This window comes from Hevea brasiliensis, chromosome 11, assembly GCF_030052815.1.
Source record: "Hevea brasiliensis isolate MT/VB/25A 57/8 chromosome 11, ASM3005281v1, whole genome shotgun sequence".
Taxonomy (NCBI): domain Eukaryota; kingdom Viridiplantae; phylum Streptophyta; class Magnoliopsida; order Malpighiales; family Euphorbiaceae; genus Hevea; species Hevea brasiliensis.
The window spans coordinates 30713841-30721642 of NC_079503.1; the positions used below are offsets into that span (position 1 = coordinate 30713841).

A 7802-nucleotide genomic window follows, 5' to 3' on the forward strand; every position below is an offset into this window, starting at 1 on the left:
ATAAGAGATTGAATCAGAGAATAAAATACCCAATGTGTTAAATAAAATCAAACCAGATCCATAATGAAATTGAGTGCTACACCCTAACTCTATAATAAAGAACCTACTCACTCATGGTGAGCTTTACAATCAAGTTTATAAAAAGATAAAGAGAACACATGAGAAGAAAATAGAGTGAAAGAACCCAAAAGGAGAGTTGCAGCCTTGGACTTTTGGAACTTCAGTTGAAAATCCCTTCTATCAATCTTACAGATCTTTTTTCTCCCTTGCCTCCCTTGAGGTTGATGTGCCTTCTTGAATATATATTGGCTCTTGAATGTTAATTCTCCTCTTTAGATGTAAATTCTCTCTTCTCCCTAAATTCCTGACTTGTTCTATTTATATCTGGTGTAAAAACCCTAATTTCAGAGTCTTAGAAGCATTAGGAGTCCATTCGAGTCGAGTTGGAGCGAAGAAAAGTCACATCAGAATTGCTGTCAGGGGACTTTACATGGGCCGTGTAGTGATACACGCCCCGTGTAAATTTCTGCCACTTCATTTTTCACATTTTCTTTAGTCTAGAGAGTTACACAGGGTCTAGGAAGTTACACGGGGCAAGTTACATGGCCCGTGTACTGCTTCTGACCCTGTATTCTTCACGTTTTAACCTCTAGATCTCTTCCAAACTCATCTTTGATTCTAGAACCACATAAAAACACCTGATAAAATATAAAAATTAATTAATTAAGTTGGATTGACATGTTTTCTAAAATAATAATGAAAACATATAAAAATAAACATAAAAGGATACTAAATGCTAACAAAATGCAATGCATGTTAACCTTAAATGTCTATATAATTTGATGCAATCAAATACCTCCAAACACAAACCTTTGCTTGTCCTCAAGCAAATTAAAGCTTTATAAAAAATCAATAGGGTACTTCGAAAAATAACAGAAAACTTAGCTTGGACATAATTAGACACTCTTCAACCTTCATACCAATTCCCACTTTCAAGGCATAAAGACCTCAACAGCTACCTGATTAGAGCTTCACCCCCTTTATGGTGCTTCAACTAATTATTCCTCAATGCAAGGCCATTAATAAGTCACAAATAACTTGTTTTATCAGGATAGACTTGAGAAACACTTACTCTCCCAAATATGTCTCTATTGTGGGTAATTGTAGTGAAGTGATTCAATTCCAATTTCATAAGCATATCTCAATTTTCTATCTCCACTAATGTAGCATACACTTTTCAAAAGATCAAAAGGTCTTTAAAAGGGTTGTAATGGGGCTAAATGGATAATGACTTGGTTGCCAATGAAAGGTTTTTTAGGGAATGCAAATATGAGGATAGCATGTATGCATAAAATATCAAGTATACTAAATTTATTGTACTAATTTTGTATAGAGAGGAAGGGCTTTTGGCTTTTTTATAATGCTAAGCATGCTTCCATGATACTTATCTTGGGACTTCTTTTTTTTTTTTTCCTTTTTTTCTTTCCCTTTTTTTATTTATGTCCCTTTTGTCCTCTCCCCCAAACTCATTGCCTTTGCCGGGTTGGAAAGACAAATTTTGATTTGATTTCAATTGCACACTTGCACTCTTTCTTGAGTTCTACATTCTCTCTCTATTTTTTTTTTTGCTGCACTTAATATGCTTTTTACTTATACATTTAGCCTCCTCAAAAGGGTAGGATAGGTGTTTTGGCTAGGGGTGATACACTTGAATTGTATAGATGTTTTTAAGCACATTTGTATACTATCTCATAGTATTTAGGCAAGTATTTTCATGCATAATAGTTGATTTCATTAGTTTTTGTAATTTCTATTGTTAAGCCCTTATTTCCATGTTTTTTGCATCATTTCAAGTGCTTGGGTAAAGCCCTGGAGTATGGGAGTGCAAAGGAAAGCTTGGAGAAGTCAAGAGACAAAGAATTGCTGCTGATACAAAGTACACGGGTCGTGTAAACCAGGCCCTAGGCCAGTGTAACTCTTTGCCAGAAGAAAGCCAAGAGAATCAATGGAGAACCACAAGTACACGGGTCGTGTAAGTAGACCGGTGTAATCTGCAAGGACCCGTGCAAGTCTCTGTCGGGGACAAGCTTGAAGAACCTTATGGGAACAATAGTACACGACCCGTGTAACCAGGTCCGTGTAGTTGGCATAGACTCGTGTAATTCTCTGTGCTAATGCAAGATTCCACAATTCTTCTCCAGTAAGTTACACGGCCCTACATGCCAGAACCCGTGTAGTGACACACAGGTATGTACCTTGCGACAGCCAGTTTTCAAACTCGAATTAGTTTTCAGATTCAAATGAGACTCCTAATGCCTTTTGGACTCGAAATGACCTAACCCTAGAGCAACCACTATAAATAGAAGAGAAAACATCAGTAAAAAGGGGGAGACTGAATGAACTGACAGACAGACGGATAGACTATTGCTGGCCAACTGATGCTCTCTCTTTTATCTTTTGACAGCACTTTTGAGGAGTTTTCAAGGAGAGAAATTGAGATCAGCACCAAAAGAAGCTTTCCAGCTGAAGCTCCATAAGATCAAAGCTGCAAACTCTCTTTGGTTCCTTCATTTCATCTCCCAAGACAGATTTTTATTATTTTATTTCTTCTACATGATTTTCTTTTTACTGTTTTTATCTTTTATCATGATGTTTGTTGAACTCACCATGATTGAGTAGTTTTCTTATTCTGGATTTGGGAGAGTAGCGCTTGTAATTATTATTATGGATGAACACTAAGTTTTATTTATTGGATTTGAGATTCGTTTCTTGATTTAATTTCTTGTGATCTTAATGTATGCTATGTGTTGGTACCCACTTAGCCATGATTGTAGATGTTAATTGAAGGACTAAAAGGTGAAGATTAACATTAGAAAATTAAGATCTTGAACCTAGGAATTCTAACCTAGACATAGGCTGATACCTTTGTGGAACTTCAAAATTGATCCAAAATCTTCAAGAATTTTAATTAATTTAATTGCCATAAAAGTAGGGTTTGAGTTAATTAGAATACACCCTGGGTGCCTTGAGAGAGGATTTAGGATAACTTAGGACTGATTTCCATCAAGGCAAACAATCCTCAATCTAATAAATAAACGAGGTAACATCCCTAGTAAGATTCAAGTGTGAAATCTTAATTGCAGAATTGTTCCAAAATAGATTACTTCATTTTAAGTTTACCATTCTAGTGTTTAAGGTTAACAAACTTCATTCCCTAAGTATTTAATAGCCTAGACAGTCAAAATTACTGTGTAGATTGGTACTTGCTAAACAAAATCCTCATGGGAACGATACTCTACTCATCACTTTATTACTTGTTAGCGATCCGTGCAGTTGCGGGGTTGTAAAACCAGGCAAATAAGTTTTTGGCACCGTTGCCGAGGATTTTTGGTTTTAGTAATATCAAGCGATAGGCAATTTAGCTGATTTAGGCAATTGTATATATTATTTAATTTTATTTTACTGGTTGTATTTCTCTTCTTTTCACTCAGGTAGCCAATCTGGTATATGAACAGAATAAGGCCAGAAGAAAAAATTTTGGACTGTGATCCAAATAGAGACAGAACTCTGAAAGCCATCAGGAGGGAAAGGAAACATCAAGAGCACGATCAAGGAGATCCTGAAATTCCAACCATGGCCAATAACTTTGAATTAAAACCAGTATGGCTCCAAATGATTCAACAAACCCAGTTTGCAGGTTCACCAACAGAAGACCCACACAATCACCTCCAGTGCTTTCTTGCCCTATGTGATACATTCAAGATGAATGGAGTGTCTGATCAAGCAATAAGACTCAGAGCATTCCCTTTCTCCCTTTGGGACAAAGCAAAGAAGTGGTTACTTTCTCAACTGGCTGGAATGTTCACTACTTGGGAAAACCTCCCTCAAGCTTTTCTAGCAAGGTATTTTCCACCTGCAAAGACTGTAAAACTGAGGCTTGAGCTCAACACCTTCAGACAAAAGGAAGGAGAATTACTCTATGATGCATGGGAAAGATACAAAGACCTGCAGAGGGAATGTCCACACCATGGTATAGAAGATTGGATATTAGTTCAAAATTTTTATAATGGATTACTACCCTCTACAAGGAGCACAGTTGATTCAGTTGCAGAGGGTGATCTAATGGAGAAAACAGTGACACAAGCACTTAAACTTCTAGAAAGGGTTGCATACCATAATTATGAGTGGTCAAATGAAACAGGAAATGCAAGGAAAACTGTAGGGGTCCTAGAAGTAAACACTCTAAGCATGATAAATGCTCAGTTTGATCAGCTCACAAAGAAACTCGAAAGAATGCAAGCCCATTCAGTTGGTATAAATAGTCAACATGAAGACAGCTATGGAGGAGGATTCATGAGTTTAGAATACAACAATTTCAATGAACCCTCCATAGAACAGATGAACTATCTGAATAATGGAGGAAACTTCAACCAGAGGCAGCCCAACAATCCATATTCCGCGACACTCCTATTTGCATAGCCTGGTATATTTTACTATTATGGTGACCGATATCGGTCTGGACAATTAAAGGGATTAGAACCACGTCTAAGACAACTAGATAAGCCCTGAACGCAAATAATTAGTAATTGCCAAATAGTTAAGTATAAAGAAGAAAAATAAAGAATAAAAAGTTAAATGAGCCGGGAGTCACAGCGATGGGTGACCTTCCTGGGAAGTGATTGCAAGGTCAGTCGTAATATCACACCTTACCCCTCTGTAAGGCATAACATGATCCCGTAGAATACCTAATGAACTACCGAACTTCACCTACCGATAACTCATTAAGTACCCTATAAGGGATTTAAAAATAATTTTCTTATTTTTGATAAGTGGTGAGCATTTTCTAATAGGTATTTAAAACATTTAATTAAAATTAAAATTAGTTAACATTTTTGGCCCATTTTATTTTTCCACAAATTTTATAAAAATTTTGCCAGAGTTCCATCTGTATTTTGAGAAAACAGTTATTCAAATACTTGAGAAAAACACTTCTAATAAATTTTCCATAACTCCCAACCTTCAAATAATTTCAAGTCTACACAATTCAATTCATTCCACAATTCAACCAAAATTTTATCAACTCAAAATATTTCATAACTCCATCCACAGTGCATATATCATGAAATTCACAAATACAAATCTTAATTTACAGAAGAAAATTCAAAAATAATATTATTACAATTTATTATACAACTGCTCAACTTTACATTGATACATAAAATATTACAATATTTACATCAAAATAACTACAAGGTATAAAACAATACCTATACAAAAGATCAGGGTAGTCCTCAATTTCAATAGCAGCTCACTCTGCTGCTTTCTCCTTGCTCTTATCTGCGACAGCAAAACAAGCTATTGCTGAGTATAAAAATACTCAGTGGTACACAATAAAAATTTAAAATACAATATATAAATAATTCATTGACAAAACACAATTTAAATATTTCTCAATTACATTTCACAAATTATCAAACTCATAATAACACAATTTGGTCAAAGAATTTAATAAACACAGTGTTGCCAAATCATATACAACTTAAGTCATGACACAAAATTTCCGATTAATGCCGTGTTGTACACCACGACAAAGCAATCTACAGCCCCACTAATCGAAATCAATGAGGGAGGTGGCTAGCTAGCTAATGAGTACTCATTCGATCTACAACCTCAACTAGTAAACCAGAGAGGGAGGAAAAGTAATCGATCTCACCCCATAAATGGAGGAGGGATAATAAGGCACTGTCATGCTAAGTGTGAATAAAAAATCTATTTCAAATATTTTATTCAAATAATTCATGAGAAATCCAATAGATTTCCAAAGTCATAGTTTCATTCACAAAGTGGCAACACAATTCATGAGTAACACCAAATTTTCATAAATCATACCAAATCAATTCAAAAATAAGAAAATGATGAAATAAGATTTATTCTGCACAAACCTCAAGCGAGTCGCCTCTTGGCCTTGACTCGATTCCTCGGGTTCTTTCCCGGTGTTCTTTTCAACTGAAACACACAATTTTATAGTGTTTCAGTACCATAACTTAACATAAATCCCAAAATAAATTTAACTTCACTTTTACCTAGCTCTAATGTGCTAAACTCGACGTTCTTTAAATTTTGTGTTTTGGGGTTACTATTCACTACACTATTCAAGTCAAATTGTTGACTTTCTAAGGCTTAATAGGTATGGAAATTCCAACTTCACTCACATACTACAATTTGGTCACTAAATTTGTTGGTTTTGGTTGTTTATTCAAATTCTATGTCTTTTAGGCAAATTTGATAATTTTCAGTTTTGGTGTCTAAGATTGCACTATTCCATTGGTCATTTTACTGTTGGAATTTGGCAAAACTTTCTTCATAGAAACTGTTCCCTATTGTCTTAAGTTTATTCTCCTTTTTAAATCACTCCAATTGGAGTTTTTTTAGCTCAAGTTATAGCCATTTGAGTCATGGCTGCCGGATTGGACTTAACCCAGATTTTTGGGCAATTTCTGGTTCTGGCAGTTTTAGGTCACCAACTTTAGGTAGCCAAATGACTTGGTTAATGGCATAATTTGGATTTGTGTTCTTCATGAAAGTTTTAGGTCTATATCTCATATGTCCATTGGTAAAATTTCAGGTCATTTAGACCTGCCTAGGTCAAGTTATGGCCAAATGAACAAACACTATTCATTTGGTCAGTTTGTACAGGGCAGACTGAGATTTTCCGAATTTGGTCCATTTATTCACTAGGTTTTGGTCACTTTTTGGGCATGCTTCCTAAATGAAAATTGTGTCATTTGGTGTCTATTTTCATTCCCAATTAGTCTCATACCAATTGGACTTGTAAATTTTCAGTTTTGGTCCCTCAAAGGGACCTTGGTCATGCTGCCAGCAGCATGACCACATTGAATCCGAATTTTCTTTTGGTTCAAACACTACTAACACATTCCATTTGGTCACAATTGGCCATTTCTCACTTCAAACTAGGTCCAAGACATCTTTTACCAATTTTTCACATTTTTGTCTCTAACTTAAGTGTCCTAAAACCCTAGTTCACAATGTCTTTGCATTTAGCTAATTCAAAGCCTTTAACTATAATCACTCAACTACTTGAGGTTTATATTCCCTCCTAATTCAATCAAACCATGCAAATATACCCCCATACACATGCTGGCCAAAATTCACTTATGGTCCCTCAACAAAAATTTTCTTTTTATTTAAAGTTTATTTCCAAGTTCAATAAGTTAAAAATGTAGAAATCAAACTAAAATTATCAAGTTTGCTTACTAACCTTTCTTAGAACTTCAAATCCTTCAAATCTCTATCTTTTGTTCTTCTTTCCTCTTTCAATCTTCTTCTTAGGTTGAGATAACAAGCTCCAATGAGGTGTTTATGGAAACTATTAAGGTTTAGTGAGGAAATTTAAGCTTGAGTGCAAGCTTCAATGGAGGACAACCATGGAGAGGGAGAGAGAGGGTTTCGGCTAGTAAGAAGAAGAAGAAGGAAAAATGATTTTTGTTTCTTTATTTTGTATATTTATCCTCTAATTGACTTAGTCAAATTATTTTATTTATGACCTCATGTATGATGTCACCATGATGATGTCACTACCTTTTTAACTTTTCTTTTTCTTTTTTTTTTTCTATTTATTTTTCTGTTAGTTCTTTAATTTAATTCCCAACTCTGAAATTTTTTTTTCTCCAATTTTATTTGACAGTTAGGTCAGGAGTTAGCTCTCGGGGTCAATTGACCAAATTGCCCCTCTCCGGTTCAACCCGGTTTGCAAATAATTCAATATTTCTTCCGGCTCCCTG

At 35.2% G+C, this 7802-nt stretch overlaps 1 non-coding gene across 1 annotated transcript; it reads right to left on the minus strand.

Annotated features, from left to right (window-relative positions):
- Positions 1-3927: 3927 nt before the first annotated feature.
- On the minus strand, positions 3928-4034 carry LOC131170817 (small nucleolar RNA R71). The gene has a single exon (XR_009141584.1). It is a non-coding gene; the product is annotated as a small nucleolar RNA R71 (small nucleolar RNA).
- Between the last annotated feature and the right edge of the window lie 3768 nt (positions 4035-7802).